This window comes from Lithobates pipiens, unplaced genomic scaffold (genome assembly GCF_037356315.1).
Source record: "Lithobates pipiens isolate NorthernLeopardFrog02 unplaced genomic scaffold, aLitPip1_a1.2 Scaffold_1, whole genome shotgun sequence".
NCBI lineage: Eukaryota > Metazoa > Chordata > Amphibia > Anura > Ranidae > Lithobates > Lithobates pipiens.
Genome location: NW_027507685.1, coordinates 62,503,186 through 62,516,300, shown reverse-complemented (window position 1 = coordinate 62,516,300; position 13,115 = coordinate 62,503,186). Strand labels below are relative to the sequence as shown.

At 41.9% G+C, this 13,115-nt stretch overlaps 12 non-coding genes across 12 annotated transcripts; 7 read left to right on the top strand and 5 right to left on the bottom strand.

The window, feature by feature from the left end:
- Positions 1-445: 445 nt before the first annotated feature.
- On the top strand, positions 446-555 carry TRNAL-CAA (transfer RNA leucine (anticodon CAA)). The gene is made up of 2 exons: positions 446-483; positions 510-555. It is a non-coding gene; the product is annotated as a tRNA-Leu (tRNA).
- A 1,687-nt stretch (positions 556-2,242) lies between these two features.
- TRNAR-UCG (transfer RNA arginine (anticodon UCG)) lies at positions 2,243-2,315 on the bottom strand. The gene has a single exon. It is a non-coding gene; the product is annotated as a tRNA-Arg (tRNA).
- A 272-nt stretch (positions 2,316-2,587) lies between these two features.
- On the top strand, positions 2,588-2,697 carry TRNAL-CAA (transfer RNA leucine (anticodon CAA)). Its single transcript has 2 exons — positions 2,588-2,625; positions 2,652-2,697. It is a non-coding gene; the product is annotated as a tRNA-Leu (tRNA).
- Positions 2,698-4,384: 1,687 nt separating this feature from the next.
- TRNAR-UCG (transfer RNA arginine (anticodon UCG)) lies at positions 4,385-4,457 on the bottom strand. Its single transcript has one exon. It is a non-coding gene; the product is annotated as a tRNA-Arg (tRNA).
- A 272-nt stretch (positions 4,458-4,729) lies between these two features.
- TRNAL-CAA (transfer RNA leucine (anticodon CAA)) lies at positions 4,730-4,839 on the top strand. The gene is made up of 2 exons: positions 4,730-4,767; positions 4,794-4,839. It is a non-coding gene; the product is annotated as a tRNA-Leu (tRNA).
- A 961-nt stretch (positions 4,840-5,800) lies between these two features.
- Positions 5,801-5,910, top strand: TRNAL-CAA (transfer RNA leucine (anticodon CAA)). The gene is made up of 2 exons: positions 5,801-5,838; positions 5,865-5,910. It is a non-coding gene; the product is annotated as a tRNA-Leu (tRNA).
- A 616-nt stretch (positions 5,911-6,526) lies between these two features.
- TRNAR-UCG (transfer RNA arginine (anticodon UCG)) lies at positions 6,527-6,599 on the bottom strand. The gene has a single exon. It is a non-coding gene; the product is annotated as a tRNA-Arg (tRNA).
- Positions 6,600-7,597: 998 nt separating this feature from the next.
- On the bottom strand, positions 7,598-7,670 carry TRNAR-UCG (transfer RNA arginine (anticodon UCG)). Its single transcript has one exon. It is a non-coding gene; the product is annotated as a tRNA-Arg (tRNA).
- Positions 7,671-7,942: 272 nt separating this feature from the next.
- TRNAL-CAA (transfer RNA leucine (anticodon CAA)) lies at positions 7,943-8,052 on the top strand. Its single transcript has 2 exons — positions 7,943-7,980; positions 8,007-8,052. It is a non-coding gene; the product is annotated as a tRNA-Leu (tRNA).
- A 1,687-nt stretch (positions 8,053-9,739) lies between these two features.
- TRNAR-UCG (transfer RNA arginine (anticodon UCG)) lies at positions 9,740-9,812 on the bottom strand. The gene has a single exon. It is a non-coding gene; the product is annotated as a tRNA-Arg (tRNA).
- Positions 9,813-11,155: 1,343 nt separating this feature from the next.
- On the top strand, positions 11,156-11,265 carry TRNAL-CAA (transfer RNA leucine (anticodon CAA)). The gene is made up of 2 exons: positions 11,156-11,193; positions 11,220-11,265. It is a non-coding gene; the product is annotated as a tRNA-Leu (tRNA).
- Positions 11,266-12,226: 961 nt separating this feature from the next.
- Positions 12,227-12,336, top strand: TRNAL-CAA (transfer RNA leucine (anticodon CAA)). Its single transcript has 2 exons — positions 12,227-12,264; positions 12,291-12,336. It is a non-coding gene; the product is annotated as a tRNA-Leu (tRNA).
- The last annotated feature ends 779 nt before the right edge of the window (positions 12,337-13,115 follow it).

Genomic DNA, 13,115 nt, shown 5'->3' with positions numbered 1-13,115 from the left:
CAGCAAATTGGAAGCCTCCAGCAAGAAGCACGTTGTTATGGCTAAAGCAAGAATTTACGAGTGAAGGTCACAGGAAGGAACTGGAAAGCAGCATAGAAAACGACCACGAAGGGACTCAAACCCTCAATCTTCTGATCCGAAGTCAGACGCCTTATCCATTAGGCCACGCGGTCTGCCACAAGGACATGATTCTGGTTTGTGGCGCCCGGATCAACCAAACACTCGAAGATCACCTGGGACATCTTCTACTTTTTTTGCTCAAGGAGATTTGGTAGAAAGGATCTGAAATGTATGACTTGGTGCAAGGTCATGCTTTAAGAAGTGCATTTGCAAAAGGGCCTAGGTTCAGAGTGTTCATACAGCTCCTTGACAATGGTAATAGATCAATAGAGTACCACGAGTAGATGATATTTCCAGAGGAAGCCATAGCACCTCAATATATCTTGTCAGGATGGCCGAGTGGTCTAAGGCGCCAGACTCAAGAGCTGTTTCTTCACATTGTGTGGGTGTTCTGGTCTCCAAATGGAGGCGTGGGTTCAAATCCCACTTCTGACAATCTGTTTACACATTTAGCTTGAACTACAATCACCACTCCCGCTGTGTTTTCATGCTACCATGTCACCGACAAAAAAACATGAAAAAAAATCCAAAAACTTTGCACATCCTACATAAAGATCAAATTCTTGAGGAAAATCTGCTAGACCATGCTGTTAAATCTGTCATTTAAAGTGACACTTTAGTCAGAAAAGTAAGTCCTGCTACATCTCTTCCGGTTGTCCCATTTTGCATATATACTCATGTAAAACATTAAAAAATATGCTTCTATACACTTTGAAATCCAGTAATACGCTGTTTCAACCTGCTCTGCACATACTCAGTTGCTCTCCCATTTTAGGCATATTTAAGTTATGACACCAGCCATTTGATGATTTGATAGTTTGGTTGAGAACACAAGCAAATGGGACAGTTATCAATCCCGGGATTCCAGGCATGTAACTGTGTTTTGAAACCCTTAAATCAATTGGTTTACTTCCACTTTATGATTTACTTCTGTTTGGAGGCTCTGGGCTTCAGCAAATTGGAAGCCTCCAGCAAGAAGCACGTTGTTATGGCTAAAGCAAGAATTTACGAGTGAAGGTCACAGGAAGGAACTGGAAAGCAGCATAGAAAACGACCACGAAGGGACTCAAACCCTCAATCTTCTGATCCGAAGTCAGACGCCTTATCCATTAGGCCACGCGGTCTGCCACAAGGACATGATTCTGGTTTGTGGCGCCCGGATCAACCAAACACTCGAAGATCACCTGGGACATCTTCTACTTTTTTTGCTCAAGGAGATTTGGTAGAAAGGATCTGAAATGTATGACTTGGTGCAAGGTCATGCTTTAAGAAGTGCATTTGCAAAAGGGCCTAGGTTCAGAGTGTTCATACAGCTCCTTGACAATGGTAATAGATCAATAGAGTACCACGAGTAGATGATATTTCCAGAGGAAGCCATAGCACCTCAATATATCTTGTCAGGATGGCCGGGTGGTCTAAGGCGCCAGACTCAAGAGCTGTTTCTTCACATTGTGTGGGTGTTCTGGTCTCCAAATGGAGGCGTGGGTTCAAATCCCACTTCTGACAATCTGTTTACACATTTAGCTTGAACTACAATCACCACTCCCGCTGTGTTTTCATGCTACCATGTCACCGACAAAAAAACATGAAAAAAAATCCAAAAACTTTGCACATCCTACATAAAGATCAAATTCTTGAGGAAAATCTGCTAGACCATGCTGTTAAATCTGTCATTTAAAGTGACACTTTAGTCAGAAAAGTAAGTCCTGCTACATCTCTTCCGGTTGTCCCATTTTGCATATATACTCATGTAAAACATTTAAAAATATGCTTCTATACACTTTGAAATCCAGTAATACGCTGTTTCAACCTGCTCTGCACATACTCAGTTGCTCTCCCATTTTAGGCATATTTAAGTTATGACACCAGCCATTTGATGATTTGATAGTTTGGTTGAGAACACAAGCAAATGGGACAGTTATCAATCCCGGGATTCCAGGCATGTAACTGTGTTTTGAAACCCTTAAATCAATTGGTTTACTTCCACTTTATGATTTACTTCTGTTTGGAGGCTCTGGGCTTCAGCAAATTGGAAGCCTCCAGCAAGAAGCACGTTGTTATGGCTAAAGCAAGAATTTACGAGTGAAGGTCACAGGAAGGAACTGGAAAGCAGCATAGAGAACGACCACGAAGGGACTCGAACCCTCAATCTTCTGATCCGAAGTCAGACGCCTTATCCATTAGGCCACGCGGTCTGCCACAAGGACATGATTCTGGTTTGTGGCGCCCGGATCAACCAAACACTCGAAGATCACCTGGGACATCTTCTACTTTTTTTGCTCAAGGAGATTTGGTAGAAAGGATCTGAAATGTATGACTTGGTGCAAGGTCATGCTTTAAGAAGTGCATTTGCAAAAGGGCCTAGGTTCAGAGTGTTCATACAGCTCCTTGACAATGGTAATAGATCAATAGAGTACCACGAGTAGATGATATTTCCAGAGGAAGCCATAGCACCTCAATATATCTTGTCAGGATGGCCGAGTGGTCTAAGGCGCCAGACTCAAGAGCTGTTTCTTCACATTGTGTGGGTGTTCTGGTCTCCAAATGGAGGCGTGGGTTCAAATCCCACTTCTGACAATCTGTTTACACATTTAGCTTGAACTACAATCACCACTCCCGCTGTGTTTTCATGCTACCATGTCACCGACAAAAAAACATGAAAAAAAATCCAAAAACTTTGCACATCCTACATAAAGATCAAATTCTTGAGGAAAATCTGCTAGACCATGCTGTTAAATCTGTCATTTAAAGTGACACTTTAGTCAGAAAAGTAAGTCCTGCTACATCTCTTCCGGTTGTCCCATTTTGCATATATACTCATGTAAAACATTAAAAAATATGCTTCTATACACTTTGAAATCCAGTAATACGCTGTTTCAACCTGCTCTGCACATACTCAGTTGCTCTCCCATTTTAGGCATATTTAAGTTATGACACCAGCCATTTGATGATTTGATAGTTTGGTTGAGAACACAAGCAAATGGGACAGTTATCAATCCCGGGATTCCAGGCATGTAACTGTGTTTTGAAACCCTTAAATCAATTGGTTTACTTCCACTTTATGATTTACTTCTGTTTGGAGGCTCTGGGCTTCAGCAAATTGGAAGCCTCCAGCAAGAAGCACGTTGTTATGGCTAAAGCAAGAATTTACGAGTGAAGGTCACAGGAAGGAACTGGAAAGCAGCATAGAAAACGACCACGAAGGGACTCAAACCCTCAATCTTCTGATCCGAAGTCAGACGCCTTATCCATTAGGCCACGCGGTCTGCCACAAGGACATGATTCTGGTTTGTGGCGCCCGGATCAACCAAACACTCGAAGATCACCTGGGACATCTTCTACTTTTTTTGCTCAAGGAGATTTGGTAGAAAGGATCTGAAATGTATGACTTGGTGCAAGGTCATGCTTTAAGAAGTGCATTTGCAAAAGGGCCTAGGTTCAGAGTGTTCATACAGCTCCTTGACAATGGTAATAGATCAATAGAGTACCACGAGTAGATGATATTTCCAGAGGAAGCCATAGCACCTCAATATATCTTGTCAGGATGGCCGGGTGGTCTAAGGCGCCAGACTCAAGAGCTGTTTCTTCACATTGTGTGGGTGTTCTGGTCTCCAAATGGAGGCGTGGGTTCAAATCCCACTTCTGACAATCTGTTTACACATTTAGCTTGAACTACAATCACCACTCCCGCTGTGTTTTCATGCTACCATGTCACCGACAAAAAAACATGAAAAAAAATCCAAAAACTTTGCACATCCTACATAAAGATCAAATTCTTGAGGAAAATCTGCTAGACCATGCTGTTAAATCTGTCATTTAAAGTGACACTTTAGTCAGAAAAGTAAGTCCTGCTACATCTCTTCCGGTTGTCCCATTTTGCATATATACTCATGTAAAACATTTAAAAATATGGTTCTATACACTTTGAAATCCAGTAATACGCTGTTTCAACCTGCTCTGCACATACTCAGTTGCTCTCCCATTTTAGGCATATTTAAGTTATGACACCAGCCATTTGATGATTTGATAGTTTGGTTGAGAACACAAGCAAATGGGACAGTTATCAATCCCGGGATTCCAGGCATGTAACTGTGTTTTGAAACCCTTAAATCAATTGGTTTACTTCCACTTTATGATTTACTTCTGTTTGGAGGCTCTGGGCTTCAGCAAATTGGAAGCCTCCAGCAAGAAGCACGTTGTTATGGCTAAAGCAAGAATTTACGAGTGAAGGTCACAGGAAGGAACTGGAAAGCAGCATAGAAAACGACCACGAAGGGACTCGAACCCTCAATCTTCTGATCCGAAGTCAGACGCCTTTTCCATTAGGCCACGCGGTCTGCCACAAGGACATGATTCTGGTTTGTGGCGCCCGGATCAACCAAACACTCGAAGATCTCCTGGGACATCTTCTACTTTTTTTGCTCAAGGAGATTTGGTAGAAAGGATCTGAAATGTATGACTTGGTGCAAGGTCATGCTTTAAGAAGTGCATTTGCAAAAGGGCCTAGGTTCAGAGTGTTCATACAGCTCCTTGACAATGGTAATAGATCAATAGAGTACCACGAGTAGATGATATTTCCAGAGGAAGCCATAGCACCTCAATATATCTTGTCAGGATGGCCGAGTGGTCTAAGGCGCCAGACTCAAGAGCTGTTTCTTCACATTGTGTGGGTGTTCTGGTCTCCAAATGGAGGCGTGGGTTCAAATCCCACTTCTGACAATCTGTTTACACATTTAGCTTGAACTACAATCACCACTCCCGCTGTGTTTTCATGCTACCATGTCACCGACAAAAAAACATGAAAAAAAATCCAAAAACTTTGCACATTCTACATAAAGATCAAATTCTTGAGGAAAATCTGCTAGACCATGCTGTTAAATCTGTCATTTAAAGTGACACTTTAGTCAGAAAAGTAAGTCCTGCTACATCTCTTCCGGTTGTCCCATTTTGCATATATACTCATGTAAAACATTAAAAAATATGCTTCTATACACTTTGAAATCCAGTAATACGCTGTTTCAACCTGCTCTGTACATACTCAGTTGCTCTCCCATTTTAGGCATATTTAAGTTATGACACCAGCCATTTGATGATTTGATAGTTTGGTTGAGAACACAAGCAAATGGGAGAGTTATCAATCCCGGGATTCCAGGCATGTAACTGTGTTTTGAAACCCTTAAATCAATTGGTTTACTTCCACTTTATGATTTACTTCTGTTTGGAGGCTCTGGGCTTCAGCAAATTGGAAGCCTCCAGCAAGAAGCACGTTGTTATGGCTAAAGCAAGAATTTACGAGTGAAGGTCACAGGAAGGAACTGGAAAGCAGCATAGACAACAACCACGAAAGGACTCGAACGCTCAATCTTCTGATCCGAAGCCTTACGCCTTATCCATTAGGCCACGCGTTCTGCCACAAGGACATGATTCTGGTTTGTGGCGCCCGGATCAACCAAACAGTCGAAGATCACCTGGGACATCTTCTACTTTTTTTGCTCAAGGAGATTTGGTAGAAAGGATCTGAAATGTATGACTTGGTGCAAGGTCATGCTTTAAGAAGTGCATTTGCAAAAGGGCCTAGGTTCAGAGTGTTCATACAGCTCCTTGACAATGGTAATAGATCAATAGAGTACCACGAGTAGATGATATTTCCAGAGGAAGCCATAGCACCTCAATATATCTTGTCAGGATGGCCGAGTGGTCTAAGGCGCCAGACTCAAGAGCTGTTTCTTCACATTGTGTGGGTGTTCTGGTCTCCAAATGGAGGCGTGGGTTCAAATCCCACTTCTGACAATCTGTTTACACATTTAGCTTGAACTACAATCACCACTCCCGCTGTGTTTTCATGCTACCATGTCACCGACAAAAAAACATGAAAAAAAATCCAAAAACTTTGCACATCCTACATAAAGATCAAATTCTTGAGGAAAATCTGCTAGACCATGCTGTTAAATCTCTCATTTAAAGTGCAACTTTAGTCAGAAAAGTAAGTCCTGCTACATCTCTTCCGGTTGTCCCATTTTGCATATATACTCATGTAAAACATTAAAAAATATGCTTCTATACACTTTGAAATCCAGTAATACGCTGTTTCAACCTGCTCTGCACATACTCAGTTGCTCTCCCATTTTAGGCATATTTAAGTTATGACACCAGCCATTTGATGATTTGATAGTTTGGTTGAGAACACAAGCAAATGGGACAGTTATCAATCCCGGGATTCAAGGCATGTAACTGTGTTTTGAAACCCTTAAATCAATTGGTTTACTTCCACTTTATGATTTACTTCTGTTTGGAGGCTCTGGGCTTCAGCAAATTGGAAGCCTCCAGCAAGAAGCACGTTGTTATGGCTAAAGCAAGAATTTACGAGTGAAGGTCACAGGAAGGAACTGGAAAGCAGCATAGAAAACGACCACGAAGGGACTCGAACCCTCAATCTTCTGATCCGAAGTCAGACGCCTTATCCATTAGGCCACGCGGTCTGCCACAAGGACATGATTCTGGTTTGTGGCGCCCGGATCAACCAAACACTCGAAGATCACCTGGGACATCTTCTACATTTTTTGCTCAAGGAGATTTGGTAGAAAGGATCTGAAATGTATGACTTGGTGCAAGGTCATGCTTTAAGAAGTGCATTTGCAAAAGGGCCTAGGTTCAGAGTGTTCATACAGCTCCTTGACAATGGTAATAGATCAATAGAGTACCACGAGTAGATGATATTTCCAGAGGAAGCCATAGCACCTCAATATATCTTGTCAGGATGGCCGAGTGGTCTAAGGTGCCAGACTCAAGAGCTGTTTCTTCACATTGTGTGGGTGTTCTGGTCTCCAAATGGAGGCGTGGGTTCAAATCCCACTTCTGACAATCTGTTTACACATTTAGCTTGAACTACAATCACCACTCCCGCTGTGTTTTCATGCTACCATGTCACCGACAAAAAAACATGAAAAAAAATCCAAAAACTTTGCACATCCTACATAAAGATCAAATTCTTGAGGAAAATCTGCTAGACCATGCTGTTAAATCTGTCATTTAAAGTGCAACTTTAGTCAGAAAAGTAAGTCCTGCTACATCTCTTCCGGTTGTCCCATTTTGCATATATACTCATGTAAAACATTAAAAAATATGCTTCTATACACTTTGAAATCCAGTAATACGCTGTTTCAACCTGCTCTGCACATACTCAGTTGCTCTCCCATTTTAGGCATATTTAAGTTATGACACCAGCCATTTGATGATTTGATAGTTTGGTTGAGAACACAAGCAAATGGGACAGTTATCAATCCCGGGATTCAAGGCATGTAACTGTGTTTTGAAACCCTTAAATCAATTGGTTTACTTCCACTTTATGATTTACTTCTGTTTGGAGGCTCTGGGCTTCAGCAAATTGGAAGCCTCCAGCAAGAAGCACGTTGTTATGGCTAAAGCAAGAATTTACGAGTGAAGGTCACAGGAAGGAACTGGAAAGCAGCATAGAAAACGACCACGAAGGGACTCGAACCCTCAATCTTCTGATCCGAAGTCAGACGCCTTATCCATTAGGCCACGCGGTCTGCCACAAGGACATGATTCTGGTTTGTGGCGCCCGGATCAACCAAACACTCGAAGATCACCTGGGACATCTTCTACATTTTTTGCTCAAGGAGATTTGGTAGAAAGGATCTGAAATGTATGACTTGGTGCAAGGTCATGCTTTAAGAAGTGCATTTGCAAAAGGGCCTAGGTTCAGAGTGTTCATACAGCTCCTTGACAATGGTAATAGATCAATAGAGTACCACGAGTAGATGATATTTCCAGAGGAAGCCATAGCACCTCAATATATCTTGTCAGGATGGCCGAGTGGTCTAAGGCGCCAGACTCAAGAGCTGTTTCTTCACATTGTGTGGGTGTTCTGGTCTCCAAATGGAGGCGTGGGTTCAAATCCCACTTCTGACAATCTGTTTACACATTTAGCTTGAACTACAATCACCACTCCCGCTGTGTTTTCATGCTACCATGTCACCGACAAAAAAACATGAAAAAAAATCCAAAAACTTTGCACATCCTACATAAAGATCAAATTCTTGAGGAAAATCTGCTAGACCATGCTGTTAAATCTGTCATTTAAAGTGCAACTTTAGTCAGAAAAGTAAGTCCTGCTACATCTCTTCCGGTTGTCCCATTTTGCATATATACTCATGTAAAACATTTAAAAATATGGTTCTATACACTTTGAAATCCAGTAATACGCTGTTTCAACCTGCTCTGCACATACTCAGTTGCTCTCCCATTTTAGGCATATTTAAGTTATGACACCAGCCATTTGATGATTTGATAGTTTGGTTGAGAACACAAGCAAATGGGACAGTTATCAATCCCGGGATTACAGGCATGTAACTGTGTTTTGAAACCCTTAAATCAATTGGTTTACTTCCACTTTATGATTTACTTCTGTTTGGAGGCTCTGGGCTTCAGCAAATTGGAAGCCTCCAGCAAGAAGCACGTTGTTATGGCTAAAGCAAGAATTTACGAGTGAAGGTCACAGGAAGGAACTGGAAAGCAGCATAGAAAACAACCACGAAGGGACTCGAACCCTCAATCTTCTGATCCGAAGTCAGACGCCTTATCCATTAGGCCACGCGGTCTGCCACAAGGACATGATTCTGGTTTGTGGCGCCCGGATCAACCAAACACTCGAAGATCACCTGGGACATCTTCTACTTTTTTTGCTCAAGGAGATTTGGTAGAAAGGATCTGAAATGTATGACTTGGTGCAAGGTCATGCTTTAAGAAGTGCATTTGCAAAAGGGCCTAGGTTCAGAGTGTTCATACAGCTCCTTGACAATGGTAATAGATCAATAGAGTACCACGAGTAGATGATATTTCCAGAGGAAGCCATAGCACCTCAATATATCTTGTCAGGATGGCCGAGTGGTCTAAGGCACCAGACTCAAGAGCTGTTTCTTCACATTGTGTGGGTGTTCTGGTCTCCAAATGGAGGCGTGGGTTCAAATCCCACTTCTGACAATCTGTTTACACATTTAGCTTGAACTACAATCACCACTCCCGCTGTGTTTTCATGCTACCATGTCACCGACAAAAAAACATGAAAAAAAATCCAAAAACTTTGCACATCCTACATAAAGATCAAATTCTTGAGGAAAATCTGCTAGACCATGCTGTTAAATCTGTCATTTAAAGTGCAACTTTAGTCAGAAAAGTAAGTCCTGCTACATCTCTTCCGGTTGTCCCATTTTGCATATATACTCATGTAAAACATTAAAAAATATGCTTCTATACACTTTGAAATCCAGTAATACGCTGTTTCAACCTGCTCTGCACATACTCAGTTGCTCTCCCATTTTAGGCATATTTAAGTTATGACACCAGCCATTTGATGATTTGATAGTTTGGTTGAGAACACAAGCAAATGGGACAGTTATCAATCCCGGGATTCAAGGCATGTAACTGTGTTTTGAAACCCTTAAATCAATTGGTTTACTTCCACTTTATGATTTACTTCTGTTTGGAGGCTCTGGGCTTCAGCAAATTGGAAGCCTCCAGCAAGAAGCACGTTGTTATGGCTAAAGCAAGAATTTATGAGTGAAGGTCACAGGAAGGAACTGGAAAGCAGCATAGAAAACGACCACGAAGGGACTCGAACCCTCAATCTTCTGATCCGAAGTCAGACGCCTTATCCATTAGGCCACGCGGTCTGCCACAAGGACATGATTCTGGTTTGTGGCGCCCGGATCAACCAAACAGTCGAAGATCACCTGGGACATCTTCTACTTTTTTTGCTCAAGGAGATTTGGTAGAAAGGATCTGAAATGTATGACTTGGTGCAAGGTCATGCTTTAAGAAGTGCATTTGCAAAAGGGCCTAGGTTCAGAGTGTTCATACAGCTCCTTGACAATGGTAATAGATCAATAGAGTACCACGAGTAGATGATATTTCCAGAGGAAGCCATAGCACCTCAATATATCTTGTCAGGATGGCCGAGTGGTCTAAGGTGCCAGACTCAAGAGCTGTTTCTTCACATTGTGTGGGTGTTCTGGTCTCCAAATGGAGGCGTGGGTTCATATCCCACTTCTGACAATCTGTTTACACATTTAGCTTGAACTACAATCACCACTCCCGCTGTGTTTTCATGCTACCATGTCACCGACAAAAAAACATGAAAAAAAATCCAAAAACTTTGCACATCCTACATAAAGATCAAATTCTTGAGGAAAATCTGCTAGACCATGCTGTTAAATCTGTCATTTAAAGTGCAACTTTAGTCAGAAAAGTAAGTCCTGCTACATCTCTTCCGGTTGTCCCATTTTGCATATATACTCATGTAAAACATTAAAAAATATGCTTCTATACACTTTGAAATCCAGTAATACGCTGTTTCAACCTGCTCTGCACATACTCAGTTGCTCTCCCATTTTAGGCATATTTAAGTTATGACACCAGCCATTTGATGATTTGATAGTTTGGTTGAGAACACAAGCAAATGGGACAGTTATCAATCCCGGGATTCAAGGCATGTAACTGTGTTTTGAAACCCTTAAATCAATTGGTTTACTTCCACTTTATGATTTACTTCTGTTTGGAGGCTCTGGGCTTCAGCAAATTGGAAGCCTCCAGCAAGAAGCACGTTGTTATGGCTAAAGCAAGAATTTACGAGTGAAGGTCACAGGAAGCAACTGGAAAGCAGCATAGAAAACGACCACGAAGGGACTCGAACCCTCAATCTTCTGATCCGAAGTCAGACACCTTATCCATTAGGCCACGCGGTCTGCCACAAGGACATGATTCTGGTTTGTGGCGCCCGGATCAACCAAACACTCGAAGATCACCTGGGACATCTTCTACATTTTTTGCTCAAGGAGATTTGGTAGAAAGGATCTGAAATGTATGACTTGGTGCAAGGTCATGCTTTAAGAAGTGCATTTGCAAAAGGGCCTAGGTTCAGAGTGTTCATACAGCTCCTTGACAATGGTAATAGATCAATAGAGTACCACGAGTAGATGATATTTCCAGAGGAAGCCATAGCACCTCAATATATCTTGTCAGGATGGCCGAGTGGTCTAAGGCGCCAGACTCAAGAGCTGTTTCTTCACATTGTGTGGGTGTTCTGGTCTCCAAATGGAGGCGTGGGTTCAAATCCCACTTCTGACAATCTGTTTACACATTTAGCTTGAACTACAATCACCACTCCCGCTGTGTTTTCATGCTACCATGTCACCGACAAAAAAACATGAAAAAAAATCCAAAAACTTTGCACATCCTACATAAAGATCAAATTCTTGAGGAAAATCTGCTAGACCATGCTGTTAAATCTGTCATTTAAAGTGACACTTTAGTCAGAAAAGTAAGTCCTGCTACATCTCTTCCGGTTGTCCCATTTTGCATATATACTCATGTAAAACATTAAAAAATATGCTTCTATACACTTTGAAATCCAGTAATACGCTGTTTCAACCTGCTCTGCACATACTCAGTTGCTCTCCCATTTTAGGCATATTTAAGTTATGACACCAGCCATTTGATGATTTGATAGTTTGGTTGAGAACACAAGCAAATGGGACAGTTATCAATCCCGGGATTCCAGGCATGTAACTGTGTTTTGAAACCCTTAAATCAATTGGTTTACTTCCACTTTATGATTTACTTCTGTTTGGAGGCTCTGGGCTTCAGCAAATTGGAAGCCTCCAGCAAGAAGCACGTTGTTATGGCTAAAGCAAGAATTTACGAGTGAAGGTCACAGGAAGGAACTGGAAAGCAGCATAGAAAACGACCACGAAGGGACTCAAACCCTCAATCTTCTGATCCGAAGTCAGACGCCTTATCCATTAGGCCACGCGGTCTGCCACAAGGACATGATTCTGGTTTGTGGCGCCCGGATCAACCAAACACTCGAAGATCACCTGGGACATCTTCTACTTTTTTTGCTCAAGGAGATTTGGTAGAAAGGATCTGAAATGTATGACTTGGTGCAAGGTCATGCTTTAAGAAGTGCATTTGCAAAAGGGCCTAGGTTCAGAGTGTTCATACAGCTCCTTGACAATGGTAATAGATCAATAGAGTACCACGAGTAGATGATATTTCCAGAGGAAGCCATAGCACCTCAATATATCTTGTCAGGATGGCCGAGTGGTCTAAGGCGCCAGACTCAAGAGCTGTTTCTTCACATTGTGTGGGTGTTCTGGTCTCCAAATGGAGGCGTGGGTTCAAATCCCACTTCTGACAATCTGTTTACACATTTAGCTTGAACTACAATCACCACTCCCGCTGTGTTTTCATGCTACCATGTCACCGACAAAAAAACATGAAAAAAAATCCAAAAACTTTGCACATCCTACATAAAGATCAAATTCTTGAGGAAAATCTGCTAGACCATGCTGTTAAATCTGTCATTTAAAGTGCAACTTTAGTCAGAAAAGTAAGTCCTGCTACATCTCTTCCGGTTGTCCCATTTTGCATATATACTCATGTAAAACATTAAAAAATATGCTTCTATACACTTTGAAATCCAGTAATACGCTGTTTCAACCTGCTCTGCACATACTCAGTTGCTCTCCCATTTTAGGCATATTTAAGTTATGACACCAGCCATTTGATGATTTGATAGTTTGGTTGAGAACACAAGCAAATGGGACAGTTATCAATCCCGGGATTCAAGGCATGTAACTGTGTTTTGAAACCCTTAAATCAATTGGTTTACTTCCACTTTATGATTTACTTCTGTTTGGAGGCTCTGGGCTTCAGCAAATTGGAAGCCTCCAGCAAGAAGCACGTTGTTATGGCTAAAGCAAGAATTTACGAGTGAAGGTCACAGGAAGCAACTGGAAAGCAGCATAGAAAACGACCACGAAGGGACTCGAACCCTCAATCTTCTGATCCGAAGTCAGACACCTTATCCATTAGGCCACGCGGTCTGCCACAAGGACATGATTCTGGTTTGTGGCGCCCGGATCAACCAAACACTCGAAGATCACCTGGGACATCTTCTACATTTTTTGCTCAAG